Genomic DNA, 23,324 nt, shown 5'->3' on the forward strand with positions numbered 1-23,324 from the left:
GAATGTGAGATCCAGGTGTGGGCAGGGCTGGTTCCTCCTGAGGCCTCTCCTTGCTGTGTAGACGGCCCTCTCCTCCCTGTGTCCTCACAGGGTCGTCCCTCTGTGCGTGTCTGTGTCCTAATCTTCTCTTCTTATAAGGACACCAGTCCTATGGGGTCAGGACCCACCTAATGACCCCATTTTACCTTAATGACCTCTGTAAAGACCCATCTCCAAATACAGCCCCATCCTGAAGTCCTGGGGGTTAGGGCTTCAACATATGGATTTTGCAGGGGACACAATTCAGCCCCTAATAAGCTTCTTCGCCATACACATTACGGTCCTTGACCCATTAATTTCTCTGACCCAGAACTCAGACACACCTACACACACACACACACACACACACACACACACACACACACACATTAGTGGAAATATCCATTGGGATACATAGAACCTCTCTAGTTAGCGGTTTTATTTTTAGGGTTGGAGATTCCACCTGGATTCCCCGTTGAGGGTCACTCAGCCTTCCAGAATACCTTGACTTGAGATGGTCAATGAACTCTTAACATTTGCCAAAACATTTTCTTCACAGGCGTGTGTGCAAATGCCTGTAAAGTGGTAAAGATCGGTTTCTCTTTTTGTCTTATATTTTACCATCTTGAAGTAAAAGTCACTTTAGTGCTCCATAAATTGTAAGAAAATTAAGAACAGTGGTAAAAGATAGGCCATTGATGAAAAACATATAATATTAGATACACCTGTTTTCCAGAAGAGAGTAATTCTGCTTCCTCCACATTTCGGTAATATTTCCAAAAGGATAATATCCCCTAAGAATGAAAACGCGTATGACTTTCTCTCTTTCTTGGAGTCCTGTCTAGCAGATTAAGAAATCTGGAAAACGAGTTCTCTGCCTGTTCAACTAATTATTGTGAGGGATATATAAACAGAACTGTGCATATGTGCCTCTCCACCCACATTTCAGAAGACAATCCATTTTTCTGAACATAAATTTAACCCAAATGTTGCCACGAATTCAATATTCAAGTTTTAAAAGAAACTGTAGCTATGTTTTGAGTGCATACCATTGCCAACTATTTCCATTTTCAATATGATGATAAAGATACAGTGCTTTGGTGGCTTGCCAGTTTTGAACAGTTCCTCGGGATCCAGCTAAGTCTTTAATTTAGGATCAATTACTCTACCAGGGCACTTTTGCCAAGATTGTTCTGATTCCCCATTACAATTCCCAGATAGCTTGAGTAAGAACCATTAGCCGTGAGTGCTCGTGTCTGGAACACCCTTTATTTTGCATTTGAGCTGTGTCCTATCCATGAGCTAATATGAGGTCGTTTGCAAATTATTGCAATTTTCATTTTTAAAACCAATGCTTTCAAGAAAAATGAGATAACCTTACGTAACTCAATAGAAAACAAAACAAATGATCTGATTAAAGATGGGCAGAGGAACTGATGAGACATTTTTGCAAAAAGGACATACAGATGGCCAACAGGTACATGAATAGATGCTCAACATCACTAATTATTAGAGAAATGAAAACAAAACCACAATGAGGTATCACCTCACACCAGTCAGAATGGCCATCATCAAAAAGTCTATAAATAATAAATGCTGGAGAGGGTGTGGAGAAGAGAGAACCCTCCTACACTGTTGGTGGGAATGTAAATTGGTGCAGTCACTGTGGAAAACAGTATGGAGGTTCTTCAAAATATTAAAAATAGATCTACCATATGATCAAGCAATCCCACTCCTGGGCATATATCTGGACAAAACACTAATTCCAAAAAGTACATGCACCCCTATGTTCACAGCAGCACTATTTACAATAGCCAAGACTTGGAAGCAGCCTAAGTGTCTATCAACAGATGAATGGATAAAGAAGATGTGGTATGTGTAGATATATGGTATGTATGTATATATATGTGGTATGTATATATATATATATATATATATATATATGGTATGTATGTGTGTGTGTATATATATATATATATGCAATGGAATATTATTCAGTCATAAGAAGAAAATCCTGCCATTTGGGACAATATGGATGAATCTTGAGGGCAACATGGTTAGTGAAAGAAGTCAAATAGAGAAAGACAAGTACTGTATGCTTTCACTTATATGTGGAATCCAAATAAAAGTCAAACCCATAGCAACAGAGAGTAGAAAAGTGGTTGTCAGGGGCTAGGGAGGTTGGGGGAGGGGGGAAAGATTGACAGGTGTCCAGCTCCTAGTTCTATGCCTCAAGAAAAGACTTTCCCAGCCTTTCTGTATTGAGATGAACCTTTTCTTCCTCTCAGAGGAATGATGAGGGTTTTTGTTCTCCGTGATGGAAAAGCAGGCATTCCCTGTTGAGCTGGATGTCTTAGGTTGGGGTTCCATCAAAAACAGAGCCTGAGCCAGGGACCTGAGTGAGGTCGTTTATTTGGGATGTTGTCCTAAGAAGCTGGTGTTAAGTGAGCCAGGAAGAAACGGAAAGGAACAAAGGTGACTTTAGTCCCACTGGCAACGCTCTCAGCATCCTGTAGAATGAGTTATCAGTTGGGATTAACATATACACACTACTGTATACGAAATAGGTAAGTAACAAGGACCTACTGTAGAGCACAGGGAACTCTACTCAGTATTCTGTAATCTTGGGAAAAGAATCTGAAATATTATAATAAGGGAGAAGAATAATAACCTATATGGGAAAAGAATCCAACAAAGAATAGATGTATGTATAACTGATTCACTTTGCTGTACACCTGAAACTAACACAACATTGTAAATCAACTCTACTCCAATAAAAATTTTTTTAAAAAGAATGAGTTATCAGGACTGTGTCCGCCCCAAGGATGGGACATATATGCCCCAAACCTATCCTTGTTTGTTGTGGATAATACAGGGGGCATTCACGATCACCCCCCCCACCCCCAAAAGTTTGAGTTTGCACAAGTCCTGAGACAGAACATCCAGGGCAGCAGGCGATGAAGATGGACATGACCCATGGAGAGGGTCCATGGACAGTACACCAACCCTTTGGGACTATGGGTGTTACCTTGGGTTACCTCGGGTTGCCAAGAGCAGGGAAGGAAAATATAGGCGTTTCAACATTAATACGCTCAGATACTTCTTCCACGTGAGTTGCAGGCAATAGAGAAAAGGCGGGTGGGTTTGATGGAAGGGAGGTGAGGTCGATCTCAGCTGAGAGAATTTCTGTTCCTCTGTAAGACTGAAGTCAAGATCATTCGCTTAGGCTGGGGAAGGCATATTGAGGTTTTAAGAAAACGGGGAGACATGGAAAACAATGATTTTTAAAAGTGGGGAAAGAATTGTACTGGGAGGAAAAGGATACAACAGACAAATGGGCACACTGGTGTGATTTTTCTCCAGCCCACACCTGTTACTGACCAGAGTTCTTGGCCTCCAGAGGCCAGATGAGAAATTCAGGCAAGGCTTTACGGGGACCCCTGCTACAGCATGGGGAAGTGAGACTAAGTAACAGGTGCCCTCGCTCGCTTCCCAAGGGGGGACGAGCTGATTCCTTATATGGGGTGAGGGTAGGTGTGTGTGCAGGGGTCCGGCTGGAGGGGTGGCTTAGGGGGTCTGCCCACCCCTTTGTGGTCTTGTGTGCAGGGGGCATGCGCAGGACCCTGCTTTTGCTCCTGGCTCCTCATAAGTGGCAGTTGGGTTTTTTTGGTCTTTTTGTCTATAATTTGCCCCAACTGCGCATGCACACAGTTATTTTTAGTCCCTTATAGTTTCTTTGTATCTTGTTGCTTGAGGAGAGGTGTGTCCAGGTGCAAGCCCTGCAGCAGAGGGTCCCAGGTCCCAGTCTTCCTCACACCCAGCTCATGGGGAACTGGCAGTCTGGATTTTAGCACGCTTGGTGGTGAATTCTGTTGTCCAAGAGCTCTGGGTGTTTGCAAGGCAGCGATTATGGCTCTCAGCCATGAAGTGGGCCGTAAGTCGTGGAAATACAACCAGACTGGTCCATGTATCGGCGCCCTAGAGATGTGGGAGGACCCTGGAGATGGTGACCCCCGAGTCGGGGTTAGAAAGTGGAGTTCTGGGAACCATTATTTCAGACATGGTGCTGGTGATGACCATCCTATGTGTGACCCGGAAAAGCAGCACTGGGAGAGGCCAAGGGAAAGATGACTTGCGGCTCATGAGATCAAAGACAACATAGCGGTAAGCAGGCATGAGTTGTACAAACTTCGCAAACATTAGAATTCTAACGACCCAACTTGAATACCACTTGCATTTTAAGTTGGCTCAAAGAAGCCATAAAAATAACTGAGCGCATTTCTAAGGGTACCGGAGAGAGAATCTGTTTTCTTCATTCCTCTGGCATGTGGAGTAGGTGTACTTTATTATTATGATGACTGTAAGGGTATCTTCGTGTGCCAGTAAGAGCATATATTTTTTCTTTGTGGAAATATATAAACTTAAAAGGAAGGCACTGACACTTTAGATTATGAAAATACTTTAGGAAGAGAAAACGTTAAATTATTTTCTGTGTGTGCTTTTTAGATGTGCCTTCGGAACTAAAAAGGAAAAAAAAAAGGTGACGCGAAGCCAAAAGCTGAAAAAAAAATAGGAGGGAATGCTGAAAATTCAATGTTTGGATTCTGTTCACAATAAACGAATGCACATGCATGTCGACAAATTTAATTCTCAGAGAAATACTTTATCTTTTAGAGTATCTTTTTTAATCCAGGAAGAGAAAACAGCAGGGGAATCGCAGCCTGGTTTAATTTTTCTTCCTCTGTAAATAGACCCCAAGGTTATGATAACAGCTAGGTCTCTAGCAGCCAAGTTGCTTCAGATGGTATAATCTTAATGAAGTGTTATTAAAAGTTTAATAGCGGTAAATGTTTCCTCCTGGTACATGGTAGCTAAATCTCATCGGGACCAGAAAGCCTGTTTGTGTAGGTAGAGATGTGTCCCTCACGGACAAAGCCTTGGGGCGCTCAGGGAGGTTTAATGGGGAATCCAGCCCATCTGAGGAACTCCACGTAGACCCCACCAGAATCTTCCTCTTCTGCCCACCCTCCGTCTACCCACCCATACACGGATGGATGCACACCTAGAACCAGCCAAGTAAAAACAGCATCCTGGGTCATTACCCAAATCTGACTCGTGTCTCCAGAGAGTTACCACCCGTGGGACTGAGACGTGGACCCAGTGGGTCCAGTGGGAGCTTGAGGCTCTCATCCACATCCAAGTATAGAACTTGTTCTCTCCTGTTCTACACAAGCAAAGCCATCAGATGGAATCCCTGCTGGACCACACACAACGGACCGATGGACAGTGTAGTCGGCTACTCAAACTGCCATGACAAAGCTGCACCTCTCGCAAATGGGGATGGTAACAAAAGTACTTCCTGGAGTAGCGATAAATGGCAAGCGTTTAATGGAGCTTTCAGAACGTAATAGATGTTCATTTCAGGCTTGATGACACTTGGTAAAACGATAATATTATTTTCTGTACATAATCTCAAAAAAGACCCGGTCATATTGCTACACTGAAGCTGGGATGAGGGATTTTATTTTTCAATACACAGTTGAGTCTGGGGTTTCTGCCATGCTAAGTTTTGCCATTGTCTGTGGGTGGATGTGACCTGGAGCTGAGAAGCCAAGTGGTGTCAGATAAGAAAAAAAGAGCCATTGTGTTCACGGAATCTTAAAGCACGCTTTTCATTGGGTGACAAGAGAGAACAATGGAATCCTACCCAAACTGCTAACAGACACTGAGTCTTAAGAGTTCCCAGTTTTTACAGGTCCCACGAGGGGAGGATAGGAGATATAGGGCACCAATTAGCTCTGCATCATGTCAGCAGGAATTCGTGCTAATGAAGGGAAATCTGTGAAAATATCCCTTGTTAAACTCCGCTTGTCAGGGACATGTTGGGACTCGGCCCCCAGGGCATCTGAATGGGAATGCATTTTCCTTCTGTTTTAACAAATGTCTTTAAGAGCACCAGAGATATCTAGATAAAGCTACAACGATAATCATTGTTTGGTAAGAAAGAAATTTGCCATACACTTTTTACTTTATTTTGTTAAAAGTATTTTTGATTGTGGGAAGATATACGTAACACAAAATTGACCAGTTTAACCGCTTTTAAGTATACAGCTCAGTGGCATAAGGGCATTCACAATGCGGTGGAAACAGCCCCACCATCCATCGCCAGAAATTTTTCATCTTCCCGAACTAAAACCCTGTTCCCATTAACGACTAACTTCCCATCCCGTACCCCACCCCGTCACCCACCTTTCTACTTTCTGTCTCTATGGATTTGACTTGTCAAGGTACCTCAAGTAGTGGGATCAGACAGTATTTGTCCTTTTATGTCTGGCTTGTTGACTTAGCATAATGTCCTCAGAGTTTATCCATGTTGTAGACTGGGTCAGAATTTCCTTCCTTTTTAAGACTGAATGATATACTCCGTTGTGTGCATAAACCACATTTTGTTTATCCATCATCCATCCTTGGACACTTTGCTTGTTTCCACCTTTTGGCTACTGTGAATCGTGCTGCTATGAACGTGCGTGTACGAATGTCTTTTTGACTCCCTGCTTTTATTCCTTTTGGGTATATACCCTGAATTGGAATTGCTGGATCATATAATAATTCTATGGTGCAAAGAATTCTGACATAAACTTGCACCAGTAAGCTGCTTTACACAATATATATATTTTAATATCTTATAGTTTAGGATTATATAATTCTGAATATATCAGGGATCTAAGAATTTTGTTTTTTTCATTTATAGCTGAGCAAAAGAACATAGTAATAATATCTTCCACGTCTCTTCTTAGGAAATTTAGTGTCTCTCAGATTCACAGTGGATAGCAATTTAAGTTTATGGGCCAGAAGTCAAAGTTGGATTTTTACCAAGGATGGCACTCTGTTCACTTCTCAGGGGTCATATAGACCTAGGAAAAGCAAATGTTTAAAGGTGGTTATAGCTTAATGTTGTGGATATTTCAGTTCTTCTACGTTATACCTGTCATCCTGTTGTCCTTCTTATTTCCAGAGTGAGTTTTCCATTCTGTACTAGTTTTGATTCTCTGCCAGTTAGAGCAATTCTGTCATCACTAAAAACTCAATCCACAAACATTTGCTGAGGCTGAAATTTTGAGATAGGGTACCATGTAGGATTCAAAGAGTTTTGATGCTGTTTTTGGCTTCTTCTTATATTTGTAATGGCTCTTTTCTTATTTTGACAAGATAAGCCAAGATCCCCTTAAAATCACAACGAGATAATATTGATGAGGAGATCACTGGAAACCAAACTCAACATCCTTATCCCACGCATTCGCACCATCCTCGGTTTCTGACACCATTTCACATGATCTGGTAACTCAAGGGTTCGTCTTTTACGGACAGAGATCTCGACAGATACTAAGTTAATGAAGGTGTTATATGACACCTCATCTCAGAGGGATTAAGAATTTCCCTAATGAGCCTTCTGACACCATGTCTGTATTTTCCCACTATTTTCCAGTCATCTCTCTTCTGGCTAAAAAGAAAAAGGATTAAGAATTTAAAATTTAAGGAGAATAACAATTCATGATGTGATATGTGGAAAAAGTCATTTTTCTGAAATGGTAGAGAGTTACGTTCTAATCCCATGGCCAGGACTCGATTTTGAAATAATCTTAAGCAAGCTTCACTTTTCTCCTGTCATTGCCTTATCTGTCTCACAGACTGACTGTAAAACCATTAAATAATAAAATGAAGAGGTGTTTAGAGATTTTAGAAGGGTAATAAAATTTATTGCACCCGATTTTGTTCATTGTACCTCTTGATCTTTAAACATACTCAACAACAGAGGTTGTCATACTTCATGCACCGACTGCTAAGTTTACAATAAAATCCTATTTTGTAATTTCCATTGAAATATTTTCCAGATATTCTGAATAAATATGTTATTGTAGACAATCCATAGCTGGTAAAAACATTATTTTAAAAAATATCTTCAGGTATAAACAGAAATAGTTTTGCCTATTCAAAACTACTTTTAAGAATCAGAACAGGGCTTCCCTGGTGGCGCAGTGGTTGAGAATCTACCTGCCAATGCAGGGGACACGGGTTCGAGCCCTGGTCTGGGAAGATCCCACGTGCCGCGGAGCAACTAGGCCCATGAGCCACAACTACTGAGCCTGCGCGTCTGGAGCCTGTGCTCCACAACAAGAGAGGCCGCATAGTGAGAGGCCCACGCACCGCGATGAAGAGTGGCCCCCGCTTGCCACAACTAGAGAAAGCCCTCACACAGAAACGAAGACCCAACACAGCCAAAAAAAAAAAAAAAAAAAATTGTAACTTTTCCCGAGGTAGAATGTGAATGTATAGTAATCTCTATTAGTTTATGGTCAAGTACAGACTTAGGATCCACCCACTTCATGATGTTAAGTGGAAATCTTACACACGTGCTTATTTTAGAGTAACACCTGGATCCTGTTTTATGAGAAAAAAAGGGGAATCAAAGATACTGCATCATAAACTTGAAGCATAATTGTAATTTCCCTAGGTGACTGGAGAAATATATTGCTAAACAAATGAGTTCAAGCAGATATGGGCATATCTAGTTAACATCAAGAATCCACTAAAGAAAAAAAAAATCCACAAAAGAGATTTACAGCTTAAGGTATGCCTATATTTCTATTTTATGGAAATATATTGAATGCATAAGTTATATATATATGTATGCAAGATTTGTAAATGATAATCTGTAGTTTAATATATAAATATGTTATATATTTAGCTTATGCTTACATTTTATATTTGTGTCTTTAATAAAGCATTACAATGTAAAGGGTAAAATGAGTAGAACTTTGAAAAAAAAATCTGCTCTTAGCAGGAGATAGGAGCAACATAAAATGATAATTAGAATGCATTTTTCCCCCTTACCTTGGCACTGACATTGGACTTTATGAAAGACATCTATTGGCGTCAACAACCACCCACAGAATCATTTGAGTTATATATTTCCACTCAAATGTCAGTACTTATTGGTAATATAATTTGTGTTGGGATATTATATCATAAACACTATATCCCGTGGTTCTGGAAAACCACAAAGCAACTCCAGACTCTGCATGCATAACACTCAAGGAATCCAGATAGAAAACAGGGTAGCGTCATTTTGTGAAAAGTTGATCTTCAAGCTTTCATTCACAAGCCTTTGTGCCTCAGACGTGAAAGCTCCGTGTCAGAACTGTTTTCATCTTGACTCAGCAGAGATTTAAGGGAGCCCTGTAATTTCTTGGGGCCGAGTGTTCCTGTGAAGTAGAAAGCCGAAGTCTTTAGGAGGGGAGATGGGTTTCCTGGGTTCGTGGTGAACAGCTGTAGAGACCAAATTCATGGCAAGGACCATCGCCTCTTCAACGTGCCCCAAATCAGACAGACTTGGACAGGGAGAGGCTGCTAAAATCTCCCTCCAGGGCAGAGTGCCAGATAGAACAATGGAAAGAATTTTCAGGAGGAAGAGAAAAAAACAGAAACAAAAAACTCGACCCAGGTGGCTTTTGTGTTTCAACATAAATGGAAAACAAATTTGGCCCTGATGACGGGCAACCCCCCAGTGAGGGGCCCCTTGGGGATCAGAAAGGACCAGACCCCTGTGTTCTTTGCTTGCAATCTGAGTTTTCTCTATCTGTACAGGGTTGGAGGTTTGCTCCAGCCCAGCTGGGATGAAGCCAATGTGAGGACACAGGAAAAAAGGGAACCCAGAGTCTTGGGAAGTCAAGACAGCTTGGCTCTGAAAAAGAGTATTTCTAGCTGTCTTTAAGACCACAAGCAACTGATAAGGTCAAACTTAGGGAAGGCCATCATTAAGATTTCTAGCACTGAATCCTATAGAATCAAAGTAGGTGGTATCTTTATTTTTATTTTAAATTTTAACTTTTTAATTAGAGACAGACAAAAGTTAACATGCCTAAAATATTACAGATATAAGAACAAATGTGAATACATTTAAATGACATCTTGCTTTATAAGGATTACACTGATTTCAGGTTTATTATAACTTAAACCAATATTTTCAATTTTAAATGACAAGCTTTAAAAGGTTTCAACTGTATAGGGCTTCCCTGGTGACGCAGTGGTTGAGAGTCTGCCTGCCAATGCAGGGGACACGGGTTCGAGCCCTGGTTTGGGAAGATCCCACATGCCGCGGAGCGACTAGGCCCGTGAGCCACAACTACTGAGCCTGCGCGTCTGGAGCCTGTGCTCCGCAACGAGAGAGGCCGCGATGGTGAGAGGCCCGCGCACCGCGATGAAGAGTGGCCCCCGCTTGCCGCAAGTGGAGAAAGCCCTCGCACAGAAACGAAGACCCAACACAGCCATAAATAAATAAATAAATAATTTTAAAAAAAAGTTAAAAGAAAAAAAAAAAGGTTTCAACTGTATAATTAAAGCATTCAAAGTATACTCATATAGTGGTGAGGATAAAAAAGCAGGTTGGGGGCTTCCCTGGTGGCGCAGTGGTTGGGAATCTGCCTGCCAATGCAGGGGACATGGGTTCGAGCCCTGGTCTGGGAAGATCCCACATGCCGCGGAGCTGCTAAGCCTGTGCGCCACAGCTACTGAGCCTGCGCTCTAGAGCCTGCGAGCCACAGCTGCTGAGCCCACGAGCCACAACTACTGAAGCCCGCGTGCCTAGAGCCCGTGCTCTGCAACAAGAGAAGCCACCGCAATGAGAAGCCCACGCACCGCAACGAAGAGTAGCCCCTGCTCGCCGCAACTAGAGAAAGCCCGCGCGCAGCAACAAAGACCCAACGCAGCCAAAAATAAAAATAAATTTTAAAAAAGTAGGTTGTATTAAATACTTTAAAATGCAATTAATTAAATCATAGACTTTACTTTTCAAATCTAATCGCGATTTTATCCTATTATTTTCTTGCTTTAGCAGGTTTTTGGTTTGGATAAGTGAAATGATGAGTTGAATAAATTACTATGCTCATCTGTTTGTATAGAAACACAGAAAATGTTTGCAATAATAAGATGAAGGCACATTATTGTTATTTTAGTGGTTGCTTTATGGAAAAATACACTTTATAGTGTATTTTGTTCTGAAGTAACTTTTCAGAGCGTGAATGAAGCTCACTGTGGTGCGCCCAGAACAGGCATGCAGTTGCATGAATTTCCATCTCTGCCTTTCTCTGATGTTTTGCAAACCTTTGCCAAGTTCTTGGACCTCCACTGAGGAGGGGTGTATGTGTGATGATGAAGAGCATCATGAAAGAATTCATCTTATCAATCAAACTGGAAGAAAAAGAAAGAAAAAGAAAGCATTCCATCCTTCCACCATGTATATCAAATCGTCCTAGTACACACGTTAAATATCTTACAATTTTATTTGTCAATTACGCCTCGATAAAGCTGGGGGAAAATGAATCTTTTCCACCCTAGGCCAAGATTTAAATATTATTTTTTTAAAGTTTTACTTGAGACGTTTAATTAGAAAAAAATGGCAATCCACATCTAAAACATTGAGGTGTAAACTATGCAAAGGCAGTGAGAATTTCTGGGAGATCTGAGGGTGCTATAAGGTCAAAAAACTCACCCCCGGTGCCTACCTATCTTTGCCCACATTCTCCTACCCACATGGGCAAAAATGCAACAGCAACTCCAGGTGGGCGTCTGGCGTGACCCAAGCTGGGGTTTACTAAGTGCTTCCCAGCAAGTATAGATAATTCTCATCGCCCTTGACAAGGTGGGTCTCAGTTCCCATTTTGCAACTGATAAAACCTACCCATAAAAGAGACAAGGAGTGTCCTGTAGGAGCAGGTCAGGGTTTCAAACCCAACTCAGATGGATTTAAATCTCAAGTTGCCATTTTCCTTTGAGACATGCCCCTCTCGGCAGAGGGCATGACCGTGTTCTCCTAGAGCATGGAAATACAGCTCCAATCTCCCAGACCCATGCTGGAGTAGGTGTTTCTGACGTTTTGCCTTAAAGATACACGTGCAAACTATGTTCGCCTACCATTTATCTGTTTGATGAACTAGTTATTGATGTGAAATGAGACATGAAGCCAAGTCCCTCCAACTGGGAGACAGGAGATGCTTATCAAGCTTTCAATGGACACTAACGACGGGAGGAGAGGTACCCCTGAGCGAGGAGGGTAAGTGAGGTCTCCCCCCTGACCTTTCTCTCCTTCCCTCCCTTTACTGGGACTGACAGAGGGTCAAGCACATACTCTTGGAAGTGCAAAGAATAAAACATGCAAGCGTGTTTTTGGTTTCCTTGGGCATCTGTCAAATAATTTTTCTACGCCCCCGTAATGATTTTAAGAGGGAAGGGTTGCATTCTTTGATGGAGACAAAAATAAAAAGTGCTTACTTCAGTGTGTCTGTACAAACCTAAATTCCCCACGCAGACGGGCAGCTTGGCGGAGGGAAAAATATGTGCTATACCCTGATCTCCTGTCATGGACTGAACTGTGTTCCCCCTAAATTCATACGGTGAAGTCCAAACTCCTAGGACCTCAGAATGTGGCTGGATTTGGAATTGGGGCCTTTTAAGAAGGGGATGAAGGTAAAATGAGGTCACTAGGGTGGACCCTGATCCCATAGGACTGGGATCCTTATAAGAAGAGGAGATCAGGATACAGACACACACAGAGGGACGACCCTGTGAGGACACAGGGAGGAGATGGCAGTCTACACGCCCAGGAGAGAGGCCTCGGGAGGAACCAGCCCTGCCCACACCTGGATCTCAGAATCCAGCCTTCAGGACTGGGAGACATAAATGTCTAACGTTTAAGCTGCCCCGTCTGTAGTCTTTGCCCTAGCAAATTAGTACCTTTGCCTTATCAATAGTGATGTTCTATATACATCCAGCTGATGTGTCCATCAACCCTGCCTGCACATGCATCTAATCGATAGGGCTGTTAAGGATTTCTGGGATCAATATTTCACCCTAGGGTCAGGCATACTTGGCCAACCCCAGTACACCCCGGGGCTCTCAACTCTGGGTAGAAACAGACCATGATGGTCCCAAGGAGTTCACATTCTCCAAGGTTCTCTGGCTCCTAATTATTCTGTCCTCTCCCCTTTTTCCACTCAGCTTTCTCATTTAAATTCCCAACATACAAATGAACTTATCTACAAAACTGAAATAGAGTTACAGATGTAGAAAATAAACTTATGGTTACCGGGGGTAAGGGGGGGGAGGGATAAATTGGGAGATTGGGATTGACATATACACACTACTATACATAAAATAGATAACCAACAAGGATCTACTGTAGAGCAGGGAACTCTACTCAGTACTCTGTAATGGCCTATATGGGAAAAAATCTGAAAAAGAGTGAATAGATGTATTTGTATAACAGATTCACTTGCTGTACACCTGAAACTAATACAACATTGCAAATCAATTAAACCCTAATAAAATTTTTTTTAAAAGTAAAGAACCTAAAAAACAAGAAGTCCCAAAGTATCTCCGACTTCCTGGCCCTGTCTGTGTCCCTGGGGAGATGGAATTACCCACATCCAAAGAAAGCAGAGTGGGTAGGACTTCCTGACATCACCCTCAAGTGCATTTTCATCCCGCCGCTATCCCATAATCATTGCACATCTACAAATGCCGTGAGTGCGCTTTGAATGAAGTCTGACTAAAAATGTACTAATAATGATCAAGATGTAAGATGAAGTGATAAAGATGTGATGGAAAGAATCAGAAGAGGAATGTCTCCTCTCCCTGGGGAAAAAAAAAGTGTGTGCGTGTGTGCACGCGTGTGTGTTTGCAGACTTTCTAGCAAGGATTGCCTTGCATGGTCAGGGCTCTGACAGAACATCATATGTTCAAGGTTCAGCCAGGTTGTAGCCTGTGTCAGTGCTTCACTCCTTTTTCGGGCTGAGTTATATTGTGTGGATAGACCACCTTCTTTATCCATTCATCTGTCGACGGACACTTGGTTTGCTTCTGCCTTTTGGCTACTGTGAATAGTGCTGCTATGAACATGAGTATTCGAGTCCCTGTTAGCAATTCTTTGGGGTATGTACCCAGAATTGGCTGGATCGTATGGTAATTCTGTTTAACTTTTTTGAGGAACTGCCAGACTGTTATCCATAGTGGTTGCACCATTTTCCATTCCCACCAGCAATGCACGAGGTTGCAATTTCTCCACATTATTGACAGCTCTTATTTCCACTTTTTTGTTTTGTTTTGTGTGAAGTGGTATCTCACTGTGGATTTTATCTGCATTTCTCTAATGACTATGGCTGTTGAGCATCTTATCACGTGCTCATTGGCCCATCTTCTTTGGAGAAACATCTATTCAAGTCCTTGGCCCATTTTTAAAATTGTTGTTTTGTTGTTGTTGCCTTGGAGGAGTTCGTATTCTGGATACGAATCCCTTCTTAGATACATGATTTGCAAATATTTTCTCCCATTCTGGGGGTTGTCTTTTCACTCTCTTGAGAGTATCTTTTTTTTTTTTTTAACATCTTTATTGGAGTATAATTGCTTTACATTGTTTTGTTAGTTTCTGCGGTATAACACAGTGAATCAGCTGTACGTATACATACATCCCCTCCCTCTTGAGTCTTCCTCCCTCCCACCTTATCCCATCCCTCTAGGTGGTCACAAAACACCGAGCTGATCTCCCTGTGCTATGCGGCTGCTTCCCACTAGCTATCTATTTCACGTCTGGTAGTGTATCTATGTCCATGCCACTTGAGAGTGTCTTTTGATGCACAAAAGTGTTTAGTTTGGGTGAAGTCCCATTTAATTATTTATTTATTTCTTCTGTTGCCTGTGCTTTTGGTGTCAGCCAGGAAATTATCGTAACTTTTTGGAAACGCTTTTTTCAAGACAAGCTAATATGCATCCAGAGTGGAAAATGTGAGATCTAGTTGGACGTCTCTCTCCCCAGGAATTCCTGGGTACCACCAGCTGCCCAGACATCTGAGTCGAATGGCACTTTTGTCCCTTCTTTACCTCTGCTGCTTGTCACTGCCCAGAAGATGGCATCCCCTGGGAGGCAGCAAGAGAAGCCGATTTTGGCAATTGCGCAAATGGTCACTGTCGGCTCTTCCTTTACCATCAGGAAGTGACTTGACATGAGATGGTTTAACAATAGCCCCACTGCAGTTTCCATCGGCCAAGCACGCCAAATGTTCCAAGGGTCACTTTGGGAAAGTTCCCTGAGTGTTTTTTGTTTTTTTTTTCTCCAGAGAGATGAGTAAGTCTGGACAGCTGACGAGATCCTCTTTGTGGCCCCAAGAGGTTATCTTAAAAAAGGATGCATTTGCAAAAACAACATTTTCCAACAGGCTACATCTTCTCCCCTCAAAGCTGTGACATTTGGAGATTTTACAAGGACAATGCAAACGCCCTGGGGGAGGGCTTTTGGAAAGGAAGGTGATACATAAAGCCAAAAAAGGGGCTAAGATCTCCTCCCAACTTTCTGCAGACACCACAGGTTTTCGTCTATGCAGCACTCAGCCTTCGCCTGCCTTTTCCAGGACCAGTTACGTCACCTCCCCTGGAAGGGCTAAGGCGCAGCTGTCTGCCCAGAGGTGCGGAGCAGAGCTCAAACCTCCTTCAAGATGATAAATCTTGACGCTTGCTGTGTCTAATACCTGAGCCGCCTGCCTCTACCATCCGCCCCAGGCAAGGGCTCATTTCTGTCTTGTGATTTTTAGGGATCGTTTTTCTGTTCCCACATCCTCTGTAGCTCTCACTGACTAGGTGCTACGCTCACAATAACTGTCACCATGATGCATTTTTTTTTTTTCTTCTGCTCCTTGTAGACCTGACTTGCATTACCCCGAAATCTATCTCTGCAAGGAGAGCGTGATTCAAAGTTATATTATCCATGGGACAAAGCTATCCACGTATCTCCTGGCTCTGAGTTTAACCATATGTAAAATTTGGAAGGGCCTAGTATGTGTTTCTTATCTTTCTCAGAGGTCACCATGAGCTGGATGATGGATAGAAGTGATGAATTTGGGCTTCAAGACGCTTGTGTGTGTGTGTGTGTGTGTTTATGAGACAGCGTACATTTTAGACTAGATTAACCAGGGTGCACATGGAGATATCCAACGCAATCTTACTGTCCTGCAGGGAAATCCATTACCAACACCCACCCCGTAATATTTATACATGAACACATTACTGTGGGTGTGTTTGTTGCATGAAGTTTGAGATACGGTCTCTAGGCATTGAAGTAAGTTCTCATTTATCTGTCAGACATTTCTCTGGGTAAACATTGTTTTTTTCCTGTTGGAAATATGTTTGAAGATGTGGTGGAACTCAGGATTTATTTTACCATAAGCCTCTCAAACTGTCTTGGGAGACGGATTCAAAAGTCTCTGTTCCCAACCTAATAACAAATGCCATTGAGATGTGCAGTTCACTCCACAAACAAGGGACATTTTAATGAGCTTGTTCTTTTCCTTGTTATTTGGAACGGCATTTAGGGAGTGAGAAAGAAAGCAGGAAAAAAATGGAGATGGGAAGGAGAAGACTGCTTTTGATGATACACATAGACAGGTAAATACACCCGCCCATGCGTACGTACATGCATACATAAAGTCATGCAGAAACACATGCATGCGTACACGTACACCCAAACGCATGTACACACATGCATACACGCAAACCTAAACACATGCTTGCATACGAACACATATGCACACAAATACATGTGCATACACAAACACACAGATACAGACTCATGCAGAAACATACACATTCAGACACCCAGACACACAGAGGTTAAAGACGATAACCCAGGCCAGAGCCAGATGCAGGAGGTGGCTGAGACAGGGGAGGGTTCTCGTGGCTGGCCGTTCGGCCCTGACCAGGACACCCAGGAGGCAGCCCCCAGTGCTGGCCACGTGCAAGTGGACGAGGCTGGCCTCGGCTCCAACAGGAGCTCAGACCAGCCGCTCCTCAACCAAACCCCAGCCCCAGATTCAACGCTTCATCCTGTGGTCGGAAGGACGGCTCTATGCACCTAACCTCTCGGCCACACATCAGCCTGGAGAACTCTAGGAGACGGACAAAGGACCACCATGCATTTATTCAAAAGGCACCCAGGAGCTCCTGAAGAGAATCACCTGTTTACCCTAAATTTACGCCTACCATCCTCCCAGCTCGGCAGGAGGCTGGCAAACCCATCAGAGTAGCCGACAGATAAAAACACAGCACAAGTGGTGCTGAGCATGTCTAAAAGTGAGTCTGGTAATCTGGGCATCTGACCCCATCATAACCGAGCTCCTACTGTGGTCCTGGAAAGAACACTAGTGTCCACTACTTATTGGTGACCAATGGTTACCATGGATACCTCTGTCCAGCACATGTGCAAACTCAACTTTTATCCCACAGTCAGGCACATACACCACTGTGAACATTCATGTTAAAACCCAATCAAATGGGCATCAATTCTTTTGGATCTTAGTTCACCGACCAGGGATAGAACCCATGCCCCCTGCAGTGGAAGCACAGAGTCTTAACCACGGAAGTCCCAGCAACAATTTTTAAAATTTGAACTCCTACTGGGTTCGAACTGCTACACTGACCCACATGCCATGCCTGGAAAGATACTAACAGCTGAAAAGAAAATAAAACCATGTACAGGACTGCCTTCTGCATTGAACCCACATACAAAAGGAAATTGAAAATAAAATTTGCAAAAGAAATTTGAGGTGGGCCACCTGATGTGGATGATTTTTCTTTTCTACTTCTGACAAATACTTTACGAAGTGTTTTGTTAGGCTAATGAAGGGGTGGGGGGAATCTCACTTTCAACACACAGAATGTGTACCGTGGGATATTTCCATCTATTATGGACTGAGTGTTTGAGTTCCTCTGAAATTCATAGGTTGAAGCCCTAACCCCCAGCACAGGTGTATTTGGAGAAAGGAAGCAATTAAGGTGAAATGAAGTCATGAGGGTGAGGCCCTGATCTGATAGGATTAGTGTCCTTAGAAGAAGAGATACCTTCTCTCTTTCTCCACAATATGAAGACACAGCAGGAAGGCAGCCGTCTACAAACCAAGAAGAGAGCCCCCACTGGAAACCAACCACTCTGGCCCTTTGATCTCAGACTTCCAGCCTCTAAGACTGAGTAAATAAATGTCTGCTGTTTAAGGGCCCACCATATGTGGTACTACATTATGGCAGCCTGAGCTGAGTAACATACCGTCTCTGGGTGTTTAGCACTATAATTTTCTATCACTGGGGCAAATGGATTTTGCAGCCCACCATACGCTTGTGTTATAGGCCCCTGAAAAAACTGAGTGAGCATTGGCTGGATAGGGAGGCTTTGCAAAGACCCTGATTGTCCCTGACTATGGTGTTTGGGGTGGGTTTCTGCCCCCGCCCTCAGGAGCAAGGGAAAGCACATATGGACACGTGTAGGCTGTGTTTTACATTCTTCAGCATTTGTTTTTGCCAAGATGACCAATGAATTTGTTTCTGACTGGTTTCCTCTGGGTGGGTGCTGGGGTGGGTAACATTCTCTAATTAATTACACCTGCATGGACCCTGTCAGCCCTTGACTTGCTGCTCTCATGGGTGGGAGGGCTGTGCTTTGTTCATGGTGGTGGGTGATTCTCTAATAAAATGCTCCTTGAATTGACATTTGACAGATTAATGATGCAGGAGGACAGAGTCATAGAGAGAGGGGTTGGGGGACACTTGGGTGCTGCCATTTTGTGGTGGACTTTTCATTCTGGACGAAAGTAACCCTACATATAATGTACCTCCTAGGACTTTGCATGACCCTTTGTGTTCTCACGTCTTGAATTTTAATAAGCATGGTTTGAATATAAGTGCGAGCATGGTTCCAAAGTAATTAACACAACAGCACAGTGGAGACCTAGAAAATCTCTATCTATCTATCTATCTATCATCTATTTACTTATCTCTATCATCTTTCTATTTATCTGTTTAGCTATCTTTATCATGTCTCTATAAACTATCTATCTCTACCTATCTCTCTATTTCATCTATCATTATCTGTATCTATCATCTATCTATTATCTATCTCTATCATCTTATCATTTATCATCTCTATCATCTTTCTATCTACCTATCATTTATCTATCATCCATCCCTCCATCTATCACCTAAGTATCTATCTACCTATTCTCTACCTATCTATCCTCTATCTCTCTATATAATCTATCTATACATCCATCCATCTATCCATCTGTCTTTTCATCCATTTGTCTATCTGTCCATCCATCCATATCTATACATCTATATATCTATCCATGCATCACCTCTCTCTCCACCCATTCATCCACCCATCTATTCATCTACTTATTCATCCATCTATCCATCCATATGTATCATCTATCATCATCCCTATCATCTTTCTATTTATCTATTTATCTATCCCTATCACGTATCTATAAACAATCTATCTATACCTATCTCTCTATTTCATCTATCTATATCTATCATCTATCTATCATCTACTTGTTTATCTATCATCTATCTCTATCATCTTTTCATTATCTGTCATCTATCATTTATCATTTATTTATCTATCATCTATCCATCTAGCTATCATCTATCAGTCATACATCTATTTACACCTACTATGGAAATTGCTTTAGTATGTAGTCAATTAGAGCTTCCACATGCACAGATTTCATTTTGGTTAAGCACTCTGAAGTGTGAGTTATGGATGATTTCAAAGAATGGTGGGGGTCAACCCTAAAGCATCTCCCAGGTGTATGGGAATAGGGCTGGACACTCCAGCCCACAGCCCTACTTTTCTGAAGGGGGACACTAAATGGCTATGCCCCCCAGGATGCGTCCTACGAGCTTTCTGAAAGTGCAGTAACTGACGTTCAAGGTAATGCCCCCTTGAACCCTCTGGTCATTGGTATGCATCAAGCTGATTATGACCCAACATATCTGAGGAGCAGTTGCCTCCCTGAATCTCCAACTGTTTTCTCTATTACATCGGCTCTGTCCCTGACACACGACTGGAGTACCATTCAGGACTGAGTGCCAGGAAAAGGATGACCTTCTCTGTGTGTGCAGGAGAGGACTGCTTCCCATGCCGGATGCAGCAAGTCTGTGATTTAGCTTCAAGCTACCACCAACTTTAGAACAAACAACTATATTTAAACCAACACACGGAGGGAAAAAAAATACATGTTAAAATATACATCTAACGGTTACAGAAAAACAATGCCTGAATTGTCATGACTTCCAGTTTATACCCACCAAATATAATTTCTCTAACAATCAGAGGAAGGAAACTCAGCTTCAGAATTTCCCTGGGACCAGAGGAGTGACTTTCAAATAAAAGTGCTTTAAACTCCTCCGACTGGGGTGAGTTAAGAACCATGCCTTTTACTCTCTAGGAAAATCACGGGGCATGCTTCTGACTCAGGATACACAAAAGGACCTAGGACCTAGTTTGACGTTGATGAATCAACATCTGACTGCCCTCCTAACAGAAACATTTCCAGGGAAATCCATCTCCTCCAATGTGCATTTTCTCTCCCCACTGGAAACTTTTCTTGGAAGTTCCTCAGCTGACACTTGAAAATCTTCGCATTTACATTGACCTGTTGGGGTTGGTGTGGGGATCTTGGGCTCCCAATGCATAGGAGTCTCCAGGCTTTCATGAGAAAAACCTCTCTGCCAGACCTTAACTCTAGATCTACTCCCAGTTTTGTCCCTATCATGTCATTTTGGGTAATGTGAATAACCTCTGAATGTGAGATCATCACAGCAATTTATTTCCTAATTTGTCTCTTGTCCAATTGCATCCAAAGAGTTATGATACACTTGGCTGCAACTGGAATTCAAATCTTCCACCTCTAGGGTTTTCCCTTTACATCCATCAGATTCCCTATTCTCTTCCTTTCCCTGGTGGCATTGATAACAGGTAAGGAGCTGCTCCTACTCAAAAATCATAATTTGTACAGTCTCCATGGGCAGAACCAACTGGGATATCTGGTCTACCACCTAACTTTTATGACTCCTTGCAGGATTTTGTCTGCAAAAATGAATCACTAGCTCACCTTAAAGCTATCTCCTTTCTCGAAGTAGGAAGTAGGAAGCATCACACTCTCAATATGATTCAAGCATCCATGGAATCCTTCCCGCTCCTACGGGTCACATTTCCATTTTTACCAAACTTCTGCCCACATTGACTTACATGCTAGGTGGTCAAACCGTATTTGTGCAATAGATGTGTTGAATTCCAAGCCCTGTCTTCATCTGATGAATAAATGCATTTCACAGTCACCCAAAGACCTGACATCATAACTGATAAGAGTTCTTGGTTTGATTTTTTTTTTTTTGGCATCTTTTCTTTCAGCTCTCCAAGAAAATTACCTTTAAAGTATTTTCCTTGGACAACTTCTCTCTTATTTTCTTCGTTGTCAATGACCAACATAGTCTGTTCTCTTAAATATTCACAACTCCTTTCCCCTTTGGGGGTGGAGGGGTGTAATCATAGCTACGTTCCCAAGTTCATTGTTTTTCCTGTTTCAGCATCTTTTTTGGTTAATGAACACAGCTTAGGAACACTTATAAGTTTGGTTCAACATTCCAATCTGTTTCAATAATCCTTTCTGATGTTTCTCAAGTAAGCAAGGGATGGTTAAGTGTTTCCAGGCTTGTGGATGCTCTCCCGGGCATAAGCCTAAGAGAAATGTGGACTCTTCTTGGGCTTTTCCTGAAATCCAGCTCATGGTCTCTCCATGCAGGTTGAGTCTGCTTATCTGAAAATAACATTAGACACACTCAGGCAGAATGGTTCGCTCCCTGAGCTGTTTCATCCTCACCTTTGGCAAAAGGACAGGTGATTCACGCCAAGGTGGCTTTGAACCAGCCACTGGCAAGGTGCAATCTCTCTAGTCCATTATGGGACTCCCCCAATTTTCTTGCCTTAAACCCTTGTAAATCAAGTGAATTTTTTCTTCCACCTTTTTTCTCCTCTCTGTTTCTTTTGTTCCGTAACCCTGCCCCTTCTTGGGGAAGCAATTTTTTTTCCAGCTCTAATTAATTAGTCTTAGACATAATAATAAAATTAAACCATATCCATTTTCTGCTAAGTTTAGTAAAACAAGGTTTTCTTCTTTTACTATTCTGCTAAATTGTCTCACAGTTACATACATAATGATGTACAATTTAAAAAACAACTATAGTTGAATAGGATATGAGAGTGCTCAGAGGCTCCTTCTTTTAGCTAAAAACAAAAATATCTCTTATGTAAAATACGTGCTGTTAAATTAGGACCAAGTTTCATATTATTTTGGTTGATTCTAAATCAGTGGTCTTAAGTAAATTTTGAAAACGTATATCCCTTCTCAGAAATTTTTGTTGACCTCTAAACTTCCTCATCATAAGTCTCAATAGTTGTAAAATATATAGTTTACAAAAAATTGTGAACATTGACATGAAAATTTCATCAGTCTTTGAAATGGATCCATTTGGATTCCCACCATAATCTATATAAAAATACTTGAACAAACTCATTTTAACAGGTCAGAAGTTCTTCATTCATTTTTTTTTGTCTCTGAAATTCTATTTTCATATCACTTTTCTTGGGAAAGTAGTTTAATGATTTACATTTCCTTGTAAGAAAAATCTACTCCAATTAGCATTTTTTTCTTCTTCCTGTTTTACTGAGATATAACTGACACACAGCACTGTATAAGTGTAAGGTGTACAGCACAATGTACATATATTTCATTTCCTTTTCGACTCCTGGTGAGGTGACCCTATGCCCTGGCTTGCCTGGGATGGTCCCAGTTTATACCTGTGCCCATGAACTTATGACAAGCTCCCCTGTTTCCATCTCAGTTTGGATAATATATTGCATGATCACTCAGGAATATTCATGGAAAATCACAAAACTGGAGGACTTTTTTTGTTTTGTTTTGTTTTGATTTTCTTGCCACAGCTCTGATAATCATGGCCAAGAAGATCTTGTGACCTTCTACAACAGCGGGATCTTAGCTCCCCGACCAGAGATCGAACCTGTGCCCCCTGCAGCGGAATCACAGCGTCAGAAGCACTGGACCAGACCGCCAGGGAATCCAAACTCATCCTAGTTAACAGGAGCGTGGATGAGAACCACGGAACGCCAGACATGGAGGGGTTAGAGAAACAGGACCAGCCCGAGATGTGCACAGATGCCAGGAGAGATTTGGACACGTTCCTCTCTATACCGTAAACAACTTAATTGCATCGTAAGCTGACCGAAGGGTGCTGTGAGACTCTTAAGAAAAGATGTGATTAGAATACAAAGATGGGCTATTTGGGGCTGCATTTGTAGGTATCGTGTGGTTCTGGGGTCCCCGGAGGAATAAAAGGTTTTTATTCTCACG

General features: G+C 42.2%; 1 protein-coding gene across 1 annotated transcript in view; it reads right to left on the reverse strand.

Moving 5' to 3' along the window:
• Positions 1-23,324, reverse strand: part of MXRA5 (matrix remodeling associated 5) — a 122,198-nt gene that overhangs the window by 61,698 nt on the left and 37,176 nt on the right. The window lies entirely within an intron of this gene.

Source organism: Balaenoptera acutorostrata, chromosome X (assembly GCF_949987535.1).
Source record: "Balaenoptera acutorostrata chromosome X, mBalAcu1.1, whole genome shotgun sequence".
In the NCBI taxonomy this organism is placed as follows: domain Eukaryota; kingdom Metazoa; phylum Chordata; class Mammalia; order Artiodactyla; family Balaenopteridae; genus Balaenoptera; species Balaenoptera acutorostrata.